Genomic DNA, 26,005 nt, shown 5'->3' with positions numbered 1-26,005 from the left:
TGGTAGAAAATTCAATGTTTAAAAACTACCTATTTTAAATTAGATGCATACTTCCATATGGTTCTCCAAAATTTTCAACAATAAGTATCACTTTTTTAGAGTTAAAGAAATTTAATGGAAAAAACTCAGATTCAATAAAATTCTTTCTTATTATTTACTTTCCCCCCAGAAAATTGGCAAAAGATTTCATAATTATATATCGAGGTAAGTAACATTTTCCATCTTCAAAATAATCTATGTCTTCATAGTATAATATCCAAAACAGCATAGTTTAATTATTACTACCCTATGGTATATTATTGACTAAAAGTTACAATATATTCTTATTTATTTGAGTTGGTTATTGAATGTACTGGAAGTAAAAGATCAGGTATTTGGGTTTAAAAGTATTTTAAATTAGTAACTTTCTGACAAAGTGAGACTGCATAATTAAGCATTATAGCCAATTTAGAGAACTAATGTTTTTTGGCATCACCATATACTAAGGTGCTAAATGTTGGATCATACTGTAAATATGAGGCAATCTTTCATATTGAATATCTGTCCAATGAATTTGTTATGAGCAGTATTGAAAGAATTATCTGACTGAAGTAAAGCAGCTTAGCATTTACAATCAGTTAACACATTTTTTGGTTCATCATATACCAATTTAAAAACATCTAAATATATTAGATGTCTTTCTTCAGAGTTTAGGCAATATTGATAAATTATGTAACTGACAAGAAATGACTCACCTTGTGTTTGGGCTTAAAGAATAAACCTAATTGGATTTAAATTAAATTACTCTAATCCATTGTTTATTTGGCTTAGAAAAATAATTCCACTGAAAAACAGTTGATTGACATTTCTTTAGTTATAATATTCAGTTATATTATTGGCAGTCAAGAAACAAACTAGTGTGTGCTATATGAAAACATTATTTGTTACCTTGTTTAAATATAAAATTTATATTCATTTGTCAAGAATCTTATTATGAAAAATGTCAATAAAAAAAGCATATTGGAAACAGACTGAAAATACACATTCAAATTCAAGACTCATTGTTCTGATTTATTTAGATAATAACCAACCAGCTGCTTAAGGATGAAGGATGTGGGTTAATCATGTTATACATAAGAGACACCTAATTTTAACCTTTGCTGTGACATAATGCATTTGGCATTTTTAAAAAATATAAACATTTTTATGTTGCAAAAGTTATCTCATTGGTAGTGAATTGCCAATTCTTTTCTCTTTTTTTCCTGGCAACCATGAGAACCAGCTGCTAAGCACTGGAAGATATTTCTTCCAATAGCAGCATCTGGCGTGCTGGCAGACTCCATAAGCAATTTTGTTTTACAGCTTTAAAGCAGCTTCTGGGTCTATTACATGGTTAATCTGATGGGCTGTTCGGGCTGCCTTGTCCTCCTGGATGCCATATGCCAACAGCTAGAGACGCAGTGAACTGTCTGCCCATTAGGGCTGCTGGAAAGAGCGCACCTGAAAAAAATCAGCTGCGAGGAGAGTGTTCTACTTCTGTTCAGCTATTACAGTACCAATGATGAGTGACTTGGCTCAAAGAGTGTTAAAAACTTGCCAAAAATGTTCAATGCCCTCTGAGCACCAGAGGAGAGGAGAAAACTGTAAATAATAAAATATTCAGGGAATCATTGTGTCGTTTGATAGTGAAACAAGTATTTGCAATTTTCCCCCATGCAAGAGAAGGGACACAAAATGAGGAGTGTAATTGTGAGGATGAGAGACACAAATACCTTCTATTCTGTGGCGACCATCCTAGAGGATGAATCCACTGAGGGCCAGGGATTCTGTCTAATGCATTTCCATATTTTCAGGGCTTACTAGACTATTTGATCATGGTACAAATAAGTGGTTTAAAACAAATAAAAGCAAATAAAGTGATAATACCTTTGCGATTGTGCAATGCTTTTTATAGTCTTTAAGCCCTATGCATCATTCACTTCTTGCCCTTTAGGTATTATGTTTTATACAGCTTTTTCAGAGAATACTTTCCTTACCACCTAGACTAGACTGGACCCCAGGCTTCTGTGCACCCCTATACCTGCCAATACATGCCACTATATCATTTAATACTATTTACACTTGTACACTTGTGTGATCATAGTAAACTGCACCCCAGTCTTTTAACTAAAGAAAATTAATTTTGTTTTAATTTAAAACATGTTGACATATGCTAATGTCTTAATTTTTTTCATATGAGGGCCAAGGCATATTTTTTATTGTAGATGAGTTCAGAGTCTGCAAACAAAAACTGATTAATTGATAAATAAACAATGGAAATGGTAAGAGAAGAGGAACTGCAGTGCTTTGGTTAATCAAATGAATATGTGTAGGTTAAATCAAGATTCTACTCTATCTGAGTAGCTCTCATGCTTGGAATTGCTTTTTATCTATCTATCATCTATCATCTATCTATCCATCATCTATCCATCATCTATCTATCTATCTATCATCTATCTATCTATCTATCTATCTATCTATCTATCTATCTATCTATCTATCTATCTATCTATCTAACTATCCATCTATCTATCATCTATCTATCTATCATCTATCATCTATCTCTATCTATCATCTATCATTTATTTATTTATTTATTTATTTATTTATTTATTTATTTATTTATTTTTGTTTTATTTCTCTGACCTACTCTGCTGTCACACTCTTCTATTTTTAAGATTTCATGTGATTAGACTGGGCCCTCCCAATAATCAGGATAAGTTCTATATTTTATTAGTCAATATGTTAGCAATCTTAATCCAATCTGCAAACTTCATTCCCCTTTTCCTTGTAACAAAACCTATTCCTAGGGTGTGAGATTAGGACATGGATACCATCTGCCTCCCACAGTGCCCAATCACGAGAACTTAATGGTGCATATAGAACACAATCTTGATAAAGTTTCCTGGTTGAGCTCCATGAGTGAGATATGAAAACAAGAGAAGGTTCATTAATTCATAGAACATTAATACTGATAAAAACTGTAAGATACTTTAGTATGCACCCTCACTTTATATAAAGGGAAATCAAATCCTTAAGGCCTAAATCAGAAAGCCAAAAGTATATATTTTAAGAATTAAGGATAATATCCAGTTTTCCAAGTCTTAATTTAGAGTTCTTTCTTATACTGTATCATCCCCCCTCTTATCGGCTTCTGGTTCAGGCCCAAAGTACACTGGAGTCTATTTCACAGGTGATATGATACTTAATGATTCATTAAAAAAATACAAAAATAAATATAAGATTACAATAACATAATCAGTTTTATAGTAAGACTAAAAAAATTTGCAATTGAACATGATAAAATGAAGTATCCTTCCTACAATGGCACTCCTCTAGTTGTCCAACTTTCAATACTATCAATATCCTCTTTCTATTTTTTTTTCAGGCTTAATAACTTGAAATATTTTTTCCCCAGTATGCTCTCACATTATATACATTTTTTGAACTTGGTAAAATCTGGTTCATTTTCCTTTCTTATTTATATTCTAAAATGTTCTAAGCTTCCGTTTCTTCATACTTGGATTTTTTTTTTTTTCATTATTCTCACTGGACTTTCTATTTTCTGTCTACTCCATCATTATTTTCTGGATTATGATGTGCAAATAATATTCTTCAAACATTATTTTTGTGGACATTTAAATTAGGGTTTTATCAAAACACCAGTCATCCAGCAGAACACTAGTCTAAAATACACCTTCAGAAAATAAATTCTACATATATATTTGAAAATATCATGGTACATCTCTTTCTCGTGGAGTCAAAATTAGCAGCGCATCATATTCTGAGAAATCATCCATTCATACAACAACGAGGCATTTAGTACCTACTGTGTGCAGGCTCTGCTCTGGGCACTGAATTTGCAACAGCAAACAAAACAGTCATACAATGCGTACTTCCTTTGAGAATATATTTCACATACTATATGCCACATATTGAGTGCTGTAATGGAGAGTAAAGGAGAGAAAACGATAAGTGAGACAGTGCTGTTTTTCATGTTTTATTAATTTAGTTATAAATAACACAGTGGAAAGTACATAAATCTTATGTGCATAGCTCAATTAATGTTTTGATCACATATAACTATGTGAGCACTCAGATCAAGATGTGAGGGGTTATAGTTCACATACAGTGCTCAGGAAAGTTCTCACTGATGAGAGATGATATATTAACAGAAAGCTAATGCAAGTGAAGGAGCCAGCAGTAGTCCTCAGAAGAAATAGACTTTATTTAACTTGGTACTCTGATAATTTGATCACTCAATCAATTACCTATGGAACTGTTAAAATTCTGAAGAAATGACCACACCACACAGACAGAGGTATGGAGGTGAAATGTATTCAAATTGCCTTTCTTATGTCTCAATACTGTAACTGCAAGTCTTTCAGAAATGATTTCTCCTTACCCATCATTAATTCTCCATTCCAGACAAGAAATATGAGAATCAACCCACATGTTTATTTGCACTACTTTTTTCTTGGTGTATAGAATTCTCTCACTAACAGTCTCTGTTACTGTATAACTCCCTCGGCATTCTAGAGGTTAACTATAGCTTTCTAGGTTTATTCCATTACATTTTAGTTGTGTTGCATTAGAACCTCGACCCTAGAGTAATTGAAACACAATCTTTTCTATATATGTTAACCTCATTTTCATATGAATATAAGTTTTGTTTCTGTTTGTTCCTTTTTTGAAGTTTTTATTATCTACAATGAGATGCACCATCTGATCATTGGTTAAGCCTCTTTTTCCCTATTTCCTTGAGCATATCTATAGCAGTTGCTTTAAAGCCTGTCTGCTTATCCTAACTTCTAAATAATATCAGGATTGCCTTTTATTGATTGTTGTTTCCCTTGTCTAAGGGTAATATTTTTCCATTTTTCACATGTCAGGTGGATTTGACTGTATACTGGACATTGTCAATGACATTTTATAGACACTTTAGCTTCTTTTATAGTTCTCTGAAAAGTGTTAACTTCTGTTTTGACGGGCATTTGAGTTATTGACAAATTTCCTTATCCTGTTAGTCTTGATATTATTTTTTTCTAAGGAAAGTATGCTGCAGTTCTTACTTAGTTCTACAATATGGCCTTTACACTAGAGCTTTTTTTTTTAAGATGTGATCTCAGTTGAATGCCCCATTGTTCAGAAGTTCTTTCCATTCTGGGTAGGCTAAACCCCCAACATCTTCTAGCAGTATTATACCTTAGATATCTTGATTCTTTTTTGTAAATCCCAGTAGCAATTATTCTCTTCTCAACCCTGGAGAGTCTCAATCTGTGAATGTACATCCCAGAAATAAATCAAGGATTCAAGGACGGGCCCTTTATAAATATCAACCTAACCTAATTCCCTCAGCAACATTTTTTCTCTTCAGAATCCTGCCCATGAATTCCAGCTGCTTTGTATTCAGGAAATTCTCTGTATGCCTGGTCACCTCAGAGAGACCATCGCATTCTGTTAGGCTCTACTTCTCGGTGCCATAGTCAGGAAAGTGCTCCAGGCTCAAAGCACAGTGAACTTTGGGTTCATCTCACATGTTTCCCCTCTATAGATGGTAAACTCCTATGATGCCTTTTGTCCAGTGCCTGGAAGAAGTTGCATATATGTTGCCTACTTTTTATTTATTTTCATTTTTATTTTTCTAAATCCTCATCTAAGGAAATTTTTTTCATTGCTTTTCAGAGAGAATGGAAAAAATGGAAGAGAGAGAGAGAGAGAGAGAGCAATATTGATGTGAAAGAAACACATACACTGGTTGCCTCCTGCACATGCCCTGACCAGGGCAAGGGATTGAACCTGCAACCAAGGTACTTGCCCTTGGCCAGAATTGAACCAGGACCCTTCAGTCCTCAGGCTGAAGCTCTAACCACTGAGCTAACTGGCTAGGGCAATGTTGCCTACTTTTTAACAGTATTTTGCTAAATTTTGGAAGGTCATATCTAGCACCAGTTCCTCTCTTGTGTCAGAAATGGACTGTCACTTTGTTTCTTTTAAAAATTTTTCTTTAATTAAATATCTCACCTGCTCCTCACAAAAACTTTCAAAGCTGTTTAAGGCAGGCAGATCTTCCTCTCTATTATATCTCCATTTTTCAGACTAAAAAATAGAGAGGTTACTGGAGTTGTTTTAGTTACAGTATTTAAATATTCTTAAAATTTCTTAGTTTCAGATTAGTATCCATGGCTCTTATGACATATTCCTTTCCTTTATCCATTATATAATAGTGTTTTCTGTTTAAGCAACTATTTTATATAAATAATAATGATTACAAATTATCAAAATTGATTTTAAACACTCAATTGCTAAAATATTTACTTTCTTACAACAAAGACTTCCTTAAAATATCAATTTTATTGCTATCATTTGTTTGAACTTTACATTTCTGTCTCTGACAGTTAGAAACAAAAATGAACCATACAGGACAAGTAGATACCCCTATCTCTTTTTACATAATCCTTACAAAAAAAAAACCTCATCTCAGTGCTACCATAAAAGTGTTGTGAAATCATCAAAAAGATTGTAACTTTATAATGTTTATGTATAAAACTTAGGATCATAACCATGCCTTCTGATTACTTTTAATTATTCAGTAAGTCATTTTCTGTGTTCACTCGCTTCACAAATTGCCCCATCTGTCATTTTATCCTGTTAGGTCTATAAAAAATAGTTAATTTTTTAAAAATTTACTAGCATAACAACAACCTCTCCTAGTCAAATATTGCCTTTTCCCCCTTGCATATTAAGAGAAATTGTTAGATTCCATCACAAACAAATAATAAAAAAAAGAAAAAAACTGTTGTTGGTAAAAAAAAAAACAAAAAAAAACACTCCTTACAAGTGGTCTGCAAATTGTATCCCAACAAACTGTAGGGGTAATTGCAATTTCCCTACAAGTAAACAAATTCTTCTCTCACACCCTAGTTTCCAGGGATTTATTGTCAGTGGGTTTCACAGCACTGAGCTGGAAATACATAATGAAAGGGAAGAAATAAAGAACTATTTAACTTACACTGATCAGGAAGTAGAACCATATTTTTCTACACCACTGCTATTTCTCAGCAGGCTACATATGTAGAGGCTGATATACATTCCAGATCCCACAGGCTCTTAAAACTTAAAGACCTCAGTGTCCTTGGCCTGCTCATGACTTACAAGACACATAAATATGGTTTGGGGATTAGAAATAGAGGCATTGCATGCTGCAAATTTTAAGTTGTCAATTAAAGAGCATCACTGAATACTGAGTAGAACTGCCAAGGGCATGTTTGTCTGAAAAAGAATGGATTAACACAGACAGTCCCTACTGACATTTAAGATACCTATCTATGATTCTGGACACTTGAGGCTCTGTATCTGAACAATGCGATCACATTTCAAGTGCTGGAAGCAATTTTTGTCTTAGTAAACTGAAAAACCCTCAATCAAACAAAGGAAAACTCTTAAGATATACTTAACTTTGTAAACTATTTGTCAGCAGCATTTGCATTCACTCTCCGTACATGTGATATTAAGCAGACACAAAAATACAGGTCCCTTGGATATGGTTGCATTGAATATAAAAATAAAGGTCTGACTGCCATTTCTGCACTCTGGAGCCTTTGTGATCTGGTGAAGATGGTTTATTTGCTTTTATGAGAGTAGAGATTTATAAATAGAAAAGTATAGATACTTGAACTGACAAAAATTTTAGTGTTTCATGTTTTGACTTACTATCCATAGTAATTGTGTTTCCTTCTCAAAGAGGTGAAATAAATACAAAAAATAACAGCAAAACTAAAACATAATTCTGTCCTTAAAAAGACTACAAGTCCTCTCCACTTTTAAAAAGAATTTCTTATAACATTATTTTCATGAATTGAAGAAAATTGAGAATGTTTATTTTAAATAATTCTAATTAGACTTTTACTTTTATTTTTATAATTTAGTGGCATCACAATGAGATATATGTATATATTATTGTATATGTGCATATATTGCGATATCACTGAATTATACAAATACTAAACATAATATAAATATACATGTATATACTAATATACACACCTATCACAATGCAATGAATTAGTTGCTTGATACAGTGAGAAGTATACTAGCATATGATTTATAGTTTTTAACAAAATCATAAAAATGCAATCTTCAATGGAAAATGTCACAAATATTATTAAAGGATTTGTACACAGTTATGTGACTAATATTAATTTCTTTACATAAAGAATATTATATAGATGATGATCTAGAAAATACTTTGCAGCTTAGACATTTTTAGAAAATTAGGCTTAGCCAACTTATAATATTGGTATTGATGGCAAAACAACTATGATCTTTCAGGATTGTAAAATAAAGCTACAAAACTCCTTGAAAGAAAAACACAGGGGTGAGCTATTATTGGTAGAACATTATTGTTTCAGACTCCATTATTTGTTGCTACCACTGAACCGCACCCCGGGTATTCACACACTTGTGAAGACCCTTCTCCTTGACTTTGGGCTGGTCCTATGACATGTTTTTCCCAATAGACTGTAGCAACACTGACACTTTTCCAGTTCTAGAACTAAAACTTAAGAAGGGCAAGCAGTGTCTGCTTTTGAAGTCTTGAAAGCCGCCTATATTGTAGGAAGCTCACTTACCCTGAGACCACCATGTTGTGAGGAACCCCAAGCAGCTACACAGAGGTACACAAATGGAAGGGAACAAAAGCCCTTCACTGTCAACACCAGCTGAACTCTCAGCCAGTAACCAACTGTGATCAACTATCAGCCACGTGAGTGAGTACAGTTTAGATCCAGCAGTCATACCAGAGTACCACCAGAGTAAAGCAGTAGAACTGACTAATTAACCAAAAAAAAAAAAAAAACTGCCATAAAAATATTTTGTTGTTATTTTAAGCCACTAAATTCTGGGTTGAGATAACTTTAACAATTGTAATAGATAAATTCTACTATGATCACCACATTAGTTAAGATTTTGCTTCAATTCATTTTAGTTAAAGCATTTAAGTACCATACGTGGAACAACTTTATTTTAATGGTAGGTCTATTGTCGATAATTCCTGAAACATTAGAGCAAAATGAAGCTTGAGTGAATAATTAGAAACATTCAGAAAGCTTTGGGCCTACCAAACCTGTTCTTGATTCCTCAAGCTTTAAAAGAACTAGAAAAACTAGGTTCACCTGAGAGAAATGACTGTGGGCTGGTTTGGAAAACAAAATATTTTCATACTTAATATATGAAGAAAAAATAAACATACAGTAAAATTTAATTTTAGTGATAGTTAAAACAGTAGAATCAATTTGTTGTCCTCTAAATATTTGAAACCTCTTTAGTTATAAAACCCTGTTAGATATTTTTATCCACAAAAACTTTTCCTAAAGAGAAATCCAAAATGTTGGTGTTAAATATATAATTGCTATTTTTATATAATTGCTACTTTTAAATTCAAAACAGTCATTTAATTCATTCCCTAGTCATACACACAGATCCTTAGTGACTTATGCTTGTATAATGCAATAGCCTCTTACCTACCCTTCTTCACATTAGCAGTAATTTTTGTCCATTGCTACTAGATCAGACTTCATGCAAGCAATACCATATCCTGTTACTTTGTTTGCTCAAAGGCCTATGATAGCACCTACTTTATCACATATCAAAATCTAAAATTCTCTATAAATTGTTATACTCCCATGTGTGTGTGATATACGTTTATGTGATATATATCTTTGTTTTCACTTCAATTGTCCCAACAATAAATGTTTTCATTCCAGGCTTCTTCCTGTTCCCTAAACAAATGAGACATGTTTTGTTTTGTTTTTGCCTTTGATTACATCTCACTTGTTACCTGAAATATCCCCCACCAACGTATCTTATTGCTGTCAAAAACATTTGTGATGCACAGTGGTCTTCAAATTTATTTTGTCTGTGGACCCTTACAAGTATGATAGAAATCAATGTAATTCAAGCACATATAAAGTGATATTTTAAAAAGTCATCCTAAGTTTAAATACCTGAAAACTTTAATTTTCATGTTGTACATATTACTATCATCAAATATGATTATGTAAGACTTTAAAAAGTATTCACTGCAACTAAATGTCTAGTTATTTTTAAATCTACCCTCACACTTTTAAAAATGTTTCTTCCTAACAACTAGAAGCTTACATTGTTCCTTTTTGATACATGAATTCATATTTCTATCCCACATACTCCACACATTAGTTTTTCTAATATTCTATAACACATATTTTTACTTGAAAGTTTTTATTTATGATTGTATCATAATTTTTCAAACAAAAATATGCATATGAAATTATGTTTCCTGAGACAAGGATTTTTTTAATATTATTATTAAACTATTATAATTTTATAACTGATAACAATATACATATATCATGCATTTTGAAAACTTATTTTTTTTTTTTTAAATGAGACCTCAACTCTGCCCTGATGAAGTAGGTAGGAGATCTTCCTCTTATCTGAAAAAATAGATAAATGAACATATTTTATAAAATGACACTGAAAACTGGACACTGTAGGATTATGATGCCCGAGAGAAGGGAAACAGAAACATTTTAATGACAATTTTTAAATGATATAAAGCCAACTATACAGTGTCTATAAAATGTATTTTAAATTAAAAAAATAAAAGGTTAAATTTAATAACTGAAAAAAGTTATGTGCACACTCTAATTATGAAAAATCCAAATTGACTATATTGATGTCAGACAAAACAGAGGTTGAAAATTTTATCAAGATAAAGAAAAGAATTAAGTAATGATAAAAGACTGATGTATCAAAAATATATAAAAGTTCTAAATGTATATACACCAAATGATAGAGCTACAAAAATGTATGAAGAAAAAAACCTAAGAGAACTCAGAGGAGAAATGAACTATTTCACTATTATTGTTGGGCAATTCAAAATCTCTCATCAGTAGAACAAGTTGACCCATAATCAGTAAGCTTACAGAAGTCCCAAACAACACTATCATCAACTTGATCTACTTGATACTTCTAGACCATCACATACAACAGCAGAATCACATTCAATTGAAATACATAAGCAACATCTTACCAAGAAAAACTATATACTGGGTCAGATAACACACTTCAAACATCTGAAATAAGAGAACATGTTTCCTCATTAAAATGAATATAGATTAGAAATCAGAAACAAAAGCATATCTGGATAATCCACAAATGCTTGGAAATTAACCAACATTCTTCAAAGTAATAAATTTCACAAAGGAAAATTATGAGATATTAGAAAACACTTTTTAATAAGCTAAAATAAAGTCACAAGATATATTTGTGCGACACAGCTAAAATAGTACTTACTGTCTATGTTTGATCAAATGAAATACAAAGCAAATAGAAAGATGGAAATAATTAAGAGCATAAATTAACAAAATGGAAACAGAAAAAAATAAAGAAGTGAAATGTAACTAAAAATCTGGTTCACCATAAAAAAATGACAAAACAAAATAAAAAGTACATTGACAAAAATTTAAGAGAAGCAATTATCACAAATTCTTGGGATATTATAGTGTAAAATGACAGGATTGTGAACAACTTGGCCATAATAAATTCAAATACTTAGATAAAAATCATAAATTTTCAAAACTGTCACAAGAGGAAATAGAAAAGCTGAGTTGCCCTATATGTTTTACAAAAATGTAGCCTGTAATTTAGAATATTCTCACGAAGGACACTCTAATCCAGATGGCTTTTCTGGTGAAGTCTATCAACATGGAACAGGAAATAATGCTGATCTGAACAAAATCTTCCAGAAAATAGAGTAGGAACCACTTTCCAACACATTTCATGAGACCAGCATTAACCTGATACTCAAAGTAGACATAAATATTACAAGAAAACATAGCTATAGGTCAATACATCTTATGAACATAGATAAAAAATCTTTAAGAAAGTATTAGGATTGAAAGTATATAAATAACATACAACTCAACACCAAGAAGACAAACAACCCAATTAAAAAATAGGCAAAGGTTCTGATTAAGTACTTCTCCAAAGAGGCCATGCAGATGGCCATTAGACATACGAAAAAATGCTCATCACTAATCATCACGTACATGCAAATTAAAACTACAAGAAGATATCATCTCATGCCTGTCTGAATGGCTATCAATAAATCAACAAAAGGCAAGTGTTGGTGAAGATGTGGAAAAAAGGGAACTCTCCTGCACTGTTGGTGGGAATGCAGACTGGTGCAGCCAGTGTGGAAAACAGGATGGAGTTCCCTCAAAAGATTAAAGCTGGAACTACTTTTTGATCCAATGATTCTACTTCTGGGAATATAGCCAAAGAAACCTGAAACACTAATTTGAAAGAATATATGTTCATTTACAATAGCCAAGACCTGGAAACAGCCCAAGTGCCTATCAGTAGATAAGTGGATAAAAAAGCTGTGGTACTTACAAAATGGAATACTACTTGGCCATAAAAAACAGGGAGCCCGGCCGGGGGTGGCTCAGCATCGACCTAGGATCCAGGCGATCAGGCTTCGATTCCCGGTCAGGGCACATGCCTGGGTTGCGGGCTGCAGCCGATCAATGACTCTCTTGTCGCTGATGTTTCTATCTCTCTCTCTCCCTCTCCTTTCCTCTCTCTGAAATCAATAAAGATATATTTAAAAAAAACAACCAAAAAACCCCCAAAAAACACACCAGGGAAATCTTACCTTATGAGACAGCATGGATGGACCTGGGGAACATTATGATAAGTGAACTAAGCCAGTCAGAGAAAAACAAGTATCCCATGAATTCACTCATATGTGGAATTTAATGAACAAAATAAACTGCTGAACAAAACAGAAAAAGAGGCATGTATACGTGGAATAGAGTGACAGCTCTCAAAGGGGAGGGGCATTGGGTGACTGAATGAAAGAAGGTGAAGGATTTTAGAAAACATATATATAGCCCTGACTTCTGTGACTCAGTTGGTTGGGCATTGTTCTGTGTATTGAAATGTTGTCAGTTCATTCCCTGTCAAGGCACATGACCAGGTTGTGGGACTGATCCCTGACTGAGCCTGTAGGAGGCAGCTGATTGATATTTAGCTCTCACATGGATGTTTTGCTCTCTTGTTCTCCCTTCCTCTCTTTCTAAAAATCAATTAAAATATGTATTTTAAACTATACCATAAACTAAAATGATATAACTCCATTGCAGTTATTTTAGTTTTGTTTTGGTTTCATTTTAATTTTTATATTCCATAAAGAAAATCCTTTTCATTTCAGAAAATTCACTTAGTTCTTCTATTGCTTAAGAGATTGTGACTTATGGCTGGTTTATCTTTTATTCTTGGAATTCACTTCTATCCAACAGACACCTGAGTTCTCAGTATTTACTAAATAAAATGTTACCTTTCATTCCAATGGGCCCCTTAAGTTCCTATTTTAAAGTTTTAGTAAGAGGTTAGAAAAAAAAGCCACTTTGACATTATTATTATTTCTAAACCATAGAGCAATAGCCTAAATGTTCATGAAGTTGTACAACAGATGAAATATGACAAAACACAGGGGCCATAGGGAATTTGTAGTCAAGTAGCTGACATCTCTAGTATTAAACAAAACAAAAGCATGACTTGTCTACTCTCTTTGATGTTTACCTATGAGATATAATTAATGTTTTCATTCAAACACTTTTCACATGATTTAGCACAGCCTGATGCACAATTTTAAATCCATCTGTACATGACACAATTATTGTTACCTGATTTGCCCTACCCAAGTCAAAATATAACTATAGTGACACTTAGGGTACGTTTCCTTGTGCCTGAGATTTCAGTTTCTCTATTTCCCACATTAGTGATTTGATTAAAATCAAAGAGGGACTTTTATATTCTGTAGATAACTGAAATTTAGAAACTGACAGGAAAATAAGTTTATAATATAAAAGACAAGGCAGGAATTTATAGTAAAAAAAATCTGTAATAAGCTTTGAAAAATGAGCTCTACCCTTCATTTCCACCTTTTTTATTCTTTCCTGCCCAGGAAATAGAATCCTCCATGGGGCTTGCCTGTGAAATTGAGCCATGCATCATGACCTACAGTTCTAGCCAGGCCAGTCACTGCCCAGGCACCACAGAACAGATTCCCACTGCACCTTTAAACTGCATGACAAATAAAGGATCACCCTGTCAGGATTCCACCCTAGCTTACCCAAATTGACAAAAGTTTTCTGCATTACACTGTTCCAAGCCTCCTATATTGACAGGAGGCAGTCAAGCCTGACAGCCCTTTCCCTCTTGTCTGTTATCTTGAAATCAATTGCACAGCCTGATGCACAGAATAATGGCTGTGGACTATTCTGCAGGACTTGGCCCATCTGGTCACGGAGGAAGACAGCATTGCCGGCTTCCTATCGATCTGGGAGGAGCATGCTGCTACACAGGGGTGACCTCCATCTCTCCACCTGGCCCTGCTATTGAGGAAATCAGTTTCACAAGTGTGCTCATTCAGAAATAAAAACACCTTTGTACCAAGGATACACATCTTTTTTTTTTTCCTTTTCTTTTTTTTAATTAAGAGCTATGGCCTCTTTGAGATTATATAGTAATTCTCTGACAATTTTCTGTGTCAACCTTGTGTAAGTCCCTTAGTCAAAGTCTTGAAAAGATCAGGCATTTCAGGAGAGGGAAAAATTAATTTGGTTATTTTATGAAATCCCATCAAGTTCACCTTTGAAGAAAATTCTGACATTAGAAATAGAATATTTTCATTAGCAAAGCCAACTAGTGTTCCTATAAAGATTAGTACTTCTCAAGTTGGTTCTCTCAGGTAAATGATCGATTTATACTTAATTGTCTGAAGTTGATTACACAGCGTACCTGCTTTACATTTAAAAAGAATTCATTATTGGTGAGTTATAATAAATGAACCCTGAATCTATGAAGGCCGCAAAGTGCTCCTGACTTCTCTATTGGAAAGAAAGATGAAAGCAAGGAGCAAGAAAGCAAATAAGAGCCAGAAGAAAGACGGATTTATACATTTACCTTAGTAATATTTTTGGATGCTTATATTTCCATACTTTTATTTTTACAGTTTGCTTTTAGTATTTAAAAAACACATAGTCATCTGGCTTTTATGAACTTTCTTCATTATTCCCTTCTGTAAATTGCATGTTACACTAAACATGTAGCATTACGAAAGTCTGCTCATTGGACCTCTTGCCCCACTCTCGTCTTCCTACTGCACATTCCCCCAGCTGCCCAAAGTGATCTTCTAATACCGTACATCAATCAGATCATGCCCTTTTCCTTCTCCAAACCTTACAGGGCTTCCAATGTCACTCAGAATAAATAATAACCCAACTCTCCCTGGACAGGGCCTATACAGTGTGCCCGCCTGTCTCTCTGACTTTGCCATCCAACAGTTCTCCAGTCCTGTTCATCCCACCCTAAACAGAGCACTGTTTTTGCAGCAGGCCAGCACTTGTTAGCTACTGGGAAGTCACATGTTAAAATTCATTTGATCCCACATGTATATTAAAATACTCAATATAATCTCATAGGTTACAAACCCCACGAGGTCAACAGCTTTGTCTGTCCTGCTTACCATAGTTTTTCTAGTACCTGATAAATGTGTTTAATTAAAGTGTTATTCGTCATCTATTTATCTCACATAAGCTCCATGAGGGCAAGGTCTAAAAGAGGCTAAAAGTCTTTTGTTTTGTTCATCACTATATTCACACTACCTTAGGTAGTGCTTTTGTGTGCTTTTGTTAATCCTCCCCTGAGGATGTGTTTTTATTGATTTTTAGAGAGAGGAAGGGAGAGAGAGAAAGAAACATGGATCAGTTGCTGAACTCTGAAGGAGCTGGGTAGCAAGCTCCCCAGAATCGCAGAAATCCCCTTGAAAACGAGGAAGACATTTCTGCCAGGAACTGAAAACAGATCCTTATCATTCCGGGAAGCTTGCCCCCAGGAGAGTCATGGCCTTAAGGAAAATGCTAAGCATATATTCAGAACAAAGCCACTTGTTCTTGCGCATTTTATGGTCTCTACTGATCACTGTCTCTCACACCTGCCTTTCTGTAACTCACAGTAAAAATCGCTGGATGGTAAGGAGGGTTGTTGCAGGTCCTTCAGAGCCTCAACCCTCTGCCTCTCCACCTAAATTCTACATTCTCCGTGTCTCGAGTTTCTTCGCGTCCTGCGAGTACAAGTTGCCTCCTCTACATGCCCCGTCCAGGGACAACTCAGGTATGTGCCTTGACCAGGAATCGAACCTGCAACACTTTGGTGTATGTGAGGACACTCCGACCAACTGAGAGACCCGGCCAGGGCTGCTTTGGGTGGTGCTTGAATATAAAACTCAATAAATATTAATTGAATAAATTGACCTAAGAAAATAAAGCTATTAAATAAATACAATGGGAAACTGGGGCAGAATTCAGGACTGTCACCAACATTCCAATAATATGAACACCTTAAAGAGAAATTAGAACAATATTAATAAATTCATACAGCTTAGAGGCATTGTTTCTGGTAGAACCATGTAATTTTGAGCACAAGGTTTTAAACTACCTATATCTTGATCCATATTGTGACTCTATCATTATCTGTACATTTATGCATTTCATTATTTATACATTTCATATAAATATCATTATTTTTACATTTGTGCATTTAGCCATATGAATCAACTGATTGTCTTTCTCTTGCACAAATGATGGTGAGTAATACCTCCTTGTAAGTTTAATGTGGCAACACTGGGACTTGTCAAAATGTTGGCATATTGTGAGGAGTAAAAAAAAAAAAATCATCTAATATTGTCAACCTAAATATTCTATGATATACTTTTATGTCTGAATGATCGTACACTTCAGTGATCTAAAAGTGGTTTTGAGGCCTGATTGCCCCATATATTTGCAGCTACAGAACAAAATACCGTCTTCTAAGTAAGGTGGGATACTGAAGGGTAGAACACAGTGAGCAATAAAAATAAATAATGCTTCCTGGGGTTCTCATCCCATCTAGTTCACTGGGAGTCTTATTATGCACTAGATAGTACATTAATATAAGAAGAATAAAAATCCCTCTTTCATATAGCAACAAAAAAGATGTCCTTTGCTTGCCTTCTATAAACTTCAGAATGAGGTCCAAAATTAGTAGCTTTAATTAATTTAAATCAATTTGACACTGATAAAGTCTTTAAAAAAATGGCCTACTGTGTGAAGCTAATTCACTTTTGACCCCAAAATTTAATGAGCAGAACTCTTGGCTCAAAGGTCAAGAGAACACAAGAACACGGGTTACAGAAGACTTGTGGATAGGTTTGCTATTACAAAACACACTCAGCACTCTCTACATGCTGATTCAAGAGAGTAAATAATGAAAAAGAAAGAGTAACCTCCCACTCCAAAGTGAACACACTGCCTCCCACCATCTTCCATTCATTTGCTGAATTATTAAAATCCAATTAAATGGATTGTGGCATCAGAATTGATGCCTAGAAGTTTTTTATTCTCAGGCTAGTATCAGAAGCCTCTAGCACTTCAAAATTACCATGTAACTATTCCTACCAGTTTATAGCTCACTCAGCTCCTGTTCCAAGTAAGCATATCTCAGCTCTGTCTGGATTCACTTGTCTCTCTAGAATTCAGGGTGGTAGTTTGACTTGTGACTTCAGTTCTCCCATGGGTACAAGAAAAGTACCTGACTTTTGGTTTGTCCAGCTTTTCTTGTTTTAAGGATGGGAGTGATATCCTCCATTGGAACTGAAATAGGGAGGCTATTTCCTTATTATTACATGAATTAGTTTAGGGCTCCACTATAAAATCTATTTTTTTAAAATAAATCAGATATTTATGTGATCAAGGGTGTTAGAAAAACACACAAACATGAAAGCTATATTGTTTTGTAGATTTTAAAAAGCATTTTATTTTTTTCTTTCCTTTTTCAATTTTGAAAAAAAGAGTTAAAGAAATTTGGGGGGGTTAAGATATTCAATCTCAATCTGTGTGTGTGTGTGTCCCTCTTCCTCACGCCTCTATCTTCCCCTTCTGCCATTGTATAAGATGTCACCTCAGGCTCATAAAATAATTCATTGTGCCTCTCCTAATCATTCATTCTTCTCTTGTCTTATGTATTTATGTATTTTTCCCCAAATTATAATCATTTCTTTCCAATTTTTAGCTTAGAATTCTGCCAGAAATCTATAGGCATTCTTAGATCCACTGTTATTATTTACAATGGAAATGTTTTTGTTTCTGAGATACGACTTCATTGTGGGTAAATGTTGGAAAACACAGAACAACAAGGAAAGCTAGTGCAGTAAATCCTAAAACACATAATGTTAAAACTGTTTAAAACCTTAGACATAGCCTAATCTTCTCACTTTAAATATGAGAAATGAAGCCTAAGAGAAATAAATGGCTCACTTTTCCCATAATTATATTAAAAATACTTTTTCTTGATTTATAACAATGCTAGTCATTATTTTCCTGTGAATTTGTATCTATCTAAGAATGTAAAGTGTAGTTTTCAGTGGTAGACAATAGATTTTAGCATCCAGCATAAGAAACGTATACTATCTAACAGCTTTTAAAGTGTTTCCTGCTTGCAGGATAGTTTCAAAAAATCTGGTGGGTGTGTTTGTTTGCTTTTGTAGTTCTAGTTGCTGAAAATTAAACATAAAATAGTTGTCAAACAAAATAAGCTAAATTGCAATTGTGAAATACATGTGAACCATTCTGTTGCTATTTTCACATCAATATGTGTTTCCTTCGAATTTTTTTTCCTGGGGGAAAAAAGAAGCTGGTAAAGGCATATGTGTGTTAGATATACTTTGTTAAGTGAAATAATGAGATGTGTAGCAAGCTTAATAATAAAAAGTAATCAACATAAAAACAATTTCTATTTTTATTTAATAATTTTAAATGGGTATATTCTATCTAAACTGAAATGAAATTAAACTAATTAAACTAGGTTCTGATTATTCCATTGTTTTTAGTTAGACCAAATCATGACAATTCTGTTGTTTTCGTTCTACTTCATTAGGAAAAAAAAAAAAAAAGCGTGTCTGTCAACTGGAATCACATATTTAGGTATCATTGTGTTCCCTTTTTTCCCCTGCTAATCCAGCTAGACAGCATCCACTTGAGAATTAAAACGCATTCATGTGTATGATTCCGCGCGTGTTCTCTTGCCCATTAGGCTCTACGCCGCAATGACAGACCCTCCCTTTACTCTTTTCTCTTACAAATGTGTTCGGAAGCTGCAAAAGCAGAATAATGGTAAACAGCTAAATTATTCAAATGACTATATTTGATGGATGACTTCTGAGAGAATTAGCAAAGCTTCAGGAGTTCCTTTCTTAAAGGGCCGTGACCTGTGCCTTGGTCACCTCTGCCTGCCGGGGGCCTAGCGCAGTGCAGTGCCATTGAGAGGAGCTGTCAGGGAATCATTCCGGAGCCCACGGCCACGCAAAGATGCTCGCTTGTCCTTCACTCAAGCTAGAAAAGCAGAGTGTCCCCGCTAGCCATTCACTAGATATTCCCTACTTCTGTGTTAGTAACTGTTATAAAAATTACAAGCAGTATGGGAAAAGTCAATCATAGCTATTGTTTGCTTTTCATTTTCTCCCTGGGAAATTTCAGCAATTAGTCTAAGTTTCAAGGCACAATTAACACTTTGTAAAAAAGAAGGGATCTGAATCTTGAATGATCTTCATGTTTTATTTCCAACTTTAAAACTCGACAGTCTAAAGTCAGATGATTAACCACGCTGTGTGTCCTGACTGTATTCAAATCACATCATTATACTTGATGTAATTAACAATTTCACTCAACAAAATAAGGATGGGTTAAAGAAAAGAGATGCAGTCTACCTTTTTACCCTTGAGAAACAAATCGACACTGAGATTGTTTTAAAGAAATAAAAATGGATATTACGTTTAAAAAGCTACTGCAATTTAGGACTTAGAGACACAGGTGTCACATGAAGTCTAAATGTGTAAACTGCGGAAATAACTGTGTATCTTTTGCCCTAGGTTTTTTGAAAAGATTATAATGAAAATGTTTCAGTCCTGACCTTTCATTACTAAAATCTGGGTGTATTTCCTCTTTAGTCTCAGCAAATAGGACATAAATCACTCTCTTTGGCATTTTGCATGGTCTGCCATGCAGGCAGCCAACTCTTACAGATGCCCTTCCTGGCTTCAAAAAGCACAAGCCCGCAGGTAGCAGAAAATGCCAGGTTTCTTCTCACGCCTGAGAAGGTCTGATCACTACAGAAGAGACCTGTGTGCTGCGGTAAACGCCACTGTGCCGAGTCAGCATGGTGGACAGTTTAACTCCATGACCTTCTGCAGGTAGACAGCCTCCCCCCGCAGATTGTCTTTCACACAACCTATAACATAGGATGTCAACGCCAGGCTGGCGAGCGGCGACTGCACTCATCTGCTGTGAAACCACCGATTCTCAGCGTGGAGCTCAGGTGCCTCACATCTTCCCAGGTGATTTCTTACACTTTATTCTTCCTTTCCTCAGTCACGTACGCACTTCCTCCACACTTCTTCACCGGCTTATTTATTCTGTCACCTTACATCTCAAGTGGACCAAGGCCTAGGACCCAGTTTCAAGAATCAGCTTATGAAAAAAGATAACTAAATGTTGTCATTATATTGCCTATCTTCATAACCAATGGAACAGCTCCTGATTCCATTATTGTGGCTGTGATTCAATTAGAATAACTTAATCCCAGCTCTCTCACTCCAGTATCAGCAACTGACCTGCGGAAAGAAGAGGAATCACACTGGGGGAAGCTGATGTAAAAGTGAGCCTGTGTAGCCCGGCCGGGCGCGGCTCAGAGGCTGGCCATCGACCTAGGGTCCAGGATGCCGAGGTTTGAATCCCGGTCAGGGCACATGCCCGGGTTGTGGGCTTGATCCCTGGTCGGGGGCGTGCAGGAGGCAGCCCATCAATGACTCATCACTGATGTTTCTATCTCTCTCTCCCTCTCCCTTCCTCTCTCTGAAGTCAATAAAGATATGTTTTTAAAAAAGTCAGTCTGTGGAAATAAGAATTGATCTAAGTTTTTCCCTATGAAACAATGAAACAAATCCACCTGTCTTTGAAGTGCTTTTTCCCCATTTTTCTTTTCTTCTTCTTTTTTTTTTTTTTTTTGGCCTGGCTTTCTGCTCTTTGAAATGGTTTGGAACAACATTTCTTTTGTCTTAAAATTGCAGGAGGTTGTATTCATTTCAAAAAGGTTCCTTCTGCAAGCTATTAAATTACAAAACACTAATACTTTTTACTACTACCATATAAGAGTTTAAATATATACAAAACTTTAATGTGAAGGAGAAAAACCTCTGGAAATTCATGCTGAAATCAACTTAGTATGTATGCATTTTAGAATAACCATCAAGAAGCCCACACAGAGCTAAACATGACACATTTTCTTATCTTACTTTATCTTTTAGTTACTATTTTGCCAGCCCTCTTTCCTGCCGTCTATGAAACATGCTATTCTCTGTACAGTGGAGAGGATTCTGGCTCACTACCTTATGCTCTATGGCAAGGGTTGGCAGACTACACCCTGTGGTCCAGATTCAACATGCCACTAATTTTTGTAAAGAAAGCGGTAGTGGAATAGAGCTAGGTTCATTCATTTGCATATTGTCTTTGACTGCTTTAATCCTACAGATTATTTTTCATCCGTCCTGTGAGCACAAAAGAGACTGTATGACCCACAGAGCCTAAAATATTTACTGCCTGGTCCTTCACAGGAAAAGTTTACCAGTCTTGATCGAAGGTTCTGTTCTCTGTCAAAAACAGCTGGGTGTCCTTGGTGATTCGCCTAGTTTTTCTTGCCTTTTAAAAAGTGAGAAGGTTGGCCCTGGCTGGGTAGCTCCGTTGGTTGGAGCATCGTCCTGTACATCAAAAAGGCTGTGGGTTCAAGATCCAGTCAGGGCACCTGGGTTGCAGGTTGGATCCCTGGTCAGGGCGAGTAGGGGAGGCAATGGATTGATGTTTCTCTGTCTCTCTTTCTCTCTTCCTCTCTTTAAAATCAATAAACATATCTTCTGGTGACGATTAAAAAAAAGAGTGAGAAGGTTAGACTAGTCAGGTTCTCCAAGGTGATGGGACTCACTCATGTCTGCACAACTGGCCAGTCTTACAGCCCAGATGAAATTCAGTTCTCCTGCTTTGCATTCCTGGGTTCTCTCCAGCACACCATGTCCTTATTTCCATGTTGCATATCTATTTTACACATCTAATTAGTTTTATTTCACTCTTATTTATTTCCTATGTATTCAAGATGCTTGGGAGAAATATAATTAAGCTGACTCATGAAGGATAAATAAGAACTAGATAAAAACAGGGGAATAATATATTACCAAGCAGTCCCAAATTGTGGATACCAACCATGAATAACGTGGAAGGAGTGATAAAAATTTTATCTTGGTGGCATTAGTCCATTGAATACCACTAAAAATACCCAAAATAAACTTAAAAATAAAATGAAAAAAATGGGGAGGGAAGGAAGGAAGGAAGGAAGGAAGGAAGGAAGGAAGGAAGGAAGGAAGGAAGGAAGGAAGGAAGGAAGGAAGGAAGGAAGGAAGGAAGGAAGGAAAATGAGAATTCGATGGGAAATAAGGAGATCGGAGATCATGCCCACACTCTAAGGGGAGAGGAGAGAGGAGAGTCATCTCTCTTCAAACTGTCAAGTTACTTCAAGTTAGCTTTTGGAAGCTTTACATGTAGTTTTGTGCTTATGGGAAACCAGCTCTCTGAAAAATAAATAGGCTTAATTTGTAGTGTTTGATGATCTCAGGGATATAAATATACCCACCATGAACAGTTTCAGGAGATGAATAGTTTAACAACTGGTTCACAAAATTCCTAAATATTTAATAAACTGCTCTAGTTTGAAGGAAGTCAGAATGAGCTGACTCCAGCATTTTGCTGTATGAGTCTGCAGTAGTTTGAAAATTAAGGAACTTCAGTGTCTGGTGTTTTATATAACACCTGAGAATGATTACGACAAAACTAGGAGTTCCCTCAGGTACCATCCAGAGAGCATAGAACAGGGGTGGGGAACTTTTTTCTGCTCAGGGCCACTTGGATATTTATGACATCATCCATGGGGCCATGCAAAATTATCAACTTAAAAATTAGCCTGCTGTATTTGGTCAAACATTTAATTAACTTGCCCATAATGTTATGGCTGGAACTGCTTCTCTTTGGTGAGGCCTTGGCTGGGCCAGATTTTGGTATACAGCCCACTGGCCAGACGTTCCCCACCCCAGGCTAGAAGAACACACCAGAAGAACAAGGTTGGTTTACATCCAACTAAGTCCAACTCTTTTATTTAACTTAATAAAACAATTATATGTATTTTATACAATCAAATTAAGTCTGCTTTCCATTTGACCCATCACAATTGCCAGAAAATTCAATCTCAGTCATTATCATGCTTTTCCCCTTCATATTGGTTGCACTAAATAAGAGAGAGACATTAATTGGCATGGTTTTGGAAATAAGTTGAGCAAAGAACAGGAACTGAGATCACAATGAAAGGAATTAGAATTCTGCATAACAGGCATGTATTATTTCAGAAAGTTCACATATCTGGGGGGCTGCACAAACCTATCATTCCCCCCCATTGCTATAGTTCATGAAACCATATTAGTTCAGCATTACTGCCTAGTGACATCATTGAATAAAATATAACCAAGAATATAAGATGGAGAAGGCAGTTTTTATGAGTTGATATCATAACTTAGCATTGAAGCTTGATGATTCTATTACTTCCTTTGCACTATCTTGCCCTTTGAGGGCCAAAAGGGACTAGAATGGGTGAAGAGATTATTCTGCCATATTTGATCTGCACTTTTTCCAGTGGTTTTTCACCTTATCACCAATACTAACATCCAAGGGTAGGTTTCTTCATTTTTCAGAGAAATAGAAGAAATGAAGAAAAAAGTGGAATTTTTTTAAAGATACTACAGTAAAGATAATGCAATTAAAATATTAATATCACCGTCTTGGAAGTCAAGAGTCTAAGGTTTGGGACTTTTGGGAGTAACTAATTAGATGAGAATATATCTTTGAGTTGATAGCCTAATTTAGTGGTTCTCTGTATTCCTCATTATTAGTTAAACTCAAGTCAACTAGTCAGTTTCTTCTCTGAAATTTGTAATTGCAAGACCATTGATTGGTTTCTCAGTGTTGCTATATGTATAATAAATGAAACAAGAATTGGCTGCCCAACTTCTGTTCATCCATTTGAGCCTAGTAGTAGAGAACCTTAATCCAATTATAAAGAGAAATTATAAAATCTAAAGGTAAAAAAGGAAACACAATATTGGAAAGATAATAGTTCAGTTTCTCATTCTTTGTGAAGCTGGCTTTCAATTCTGCTCTCAGATTTTGCCAGATACTTGTTGAACCATCTATAAATATATCAAATTAAAAGAACATATATTTGAAATATGTTTAATATCCCAAAGGCTCACTACTTCATGATAAAGAAGGTAAAATTCCTACATAACTATGAAAACTTTCAGGTTTATCTTAATTAATATTTATTTCTCAATTCATGAACCTGTTTGATTCATTACTTAAATTTCAAAGATATGGACTCAATGCATACTCAGAAATGAGAACATCACTCGCTAAATAAATTATTATTTACATCAAAATTACAAAACTAATTATTATGTTAATTAAAAGTGTAGCTACAACTCTTCTAGCATGGTGCCCTAAACTTAAAACAATTCTCAAGTAAGTTTTTAACAATATAAAATACATAAATATTAATAAATTCCTCAATATATTGTAATATATTGGTCCTAAAATCCTCATCTTGTTTAAAAATAAACTTGAGGAAACTCTTTCAATTAAGCATCAATAGAAAATAAACTTTTTATTTAAAGAAGTTAAAGTTATTTTAGTAAATTTAAGAAGCAGACAAGGGAATTGATGACCTTCTTGGGAACATAAAGGAGAGAAAGTGTTCTTCCATGAAACTCTTCTCTCCCATTTATAAGAGGCTATGACTTTGAGAGGCAGGTTCAATCAGATGGACGTATGGAAAAAGCTTGAAGAATAGTATAGTATGTACTGAAGTTAATTTAGGTCTAATACTACAGGGTGTAAATTAATTTTTCAAGGAATGAATGCATATGAGGATTTTGGAGAATACTTAACCTGCATTCTCCACAAATATTTTTGGAGGTTTTATCCTATAATGGATAGATGAAGAATATATTCGAAATTACAAATGCCATAAGTTAACAGAAAATGACAAGTTTTTTTTTTAAGGGAGATGGGACTGGCACTAAGTTATAGACAGCTCTTGGGAAATAGCCTCTCATATGGTGATATTCAAGCCAAGACATAAAAGAGGTGAAGAAGATTCTGAGAAAGCCAAGAGTTAAATAATGTGTTATATAGGGGAGTGAATTATAAGGGAGACTAGAAGACTTACATGTTTAACATTTTTGAGGGACTTCAGTAATGATGCAAATTGCATTGGAATGCCTTTTTTCCCCCAGTTTGAGTCTTGTTTTGAATGTGAAACCATGCTTGAACTGACTACAAATTCGCCCAGTTTTATTTGGGTTACGTAGAAATTATTTCAAAACAAATTTTGTCAGATATATCACAGACTTCAGCACACATACTTTTATCCATAATCACCTATCTTTTACCTGTGTTGATATCTTATTAGCTTGTTTGTTAAAGTATAGTGTTTTATACTTATCTCAGTTAAATTTCATTTTGAGAGGTGATAAGCATATAATTTCAGCCAATCTAATTCCTTTGATTCTGGTCCCATCATCCAAATTATCAACTAAACTTCCTTTTATCATATCCTCTGCAAATTCAATAAGCATCAAATCTATCTCCTTTCTCTCTAAATAATTAATAAACATTTGAATAGATCAATTTATATACATATTCAGGAGACACAGTTTCCTCAAAACTCACTTTCAGAGTGAGATGAAACTAATTAT

Source organism: Miniopterus natalensis, chromosome 3 (assembly GCF_054644295.1).
Source record: "Miniopterus natalensis isolate mMinNat1 chromosome 3, mMinNat1.hap1, whole genome shotgun sequence".
NCBI lineage: Eukaryota > Metazoa > Chordata > Mammalia > Chiroptera > Miniopteridae > Miniopterus > Miniopterus natalensis.
Note: the sequence above shows the minus strand (reverse complement) of the source record.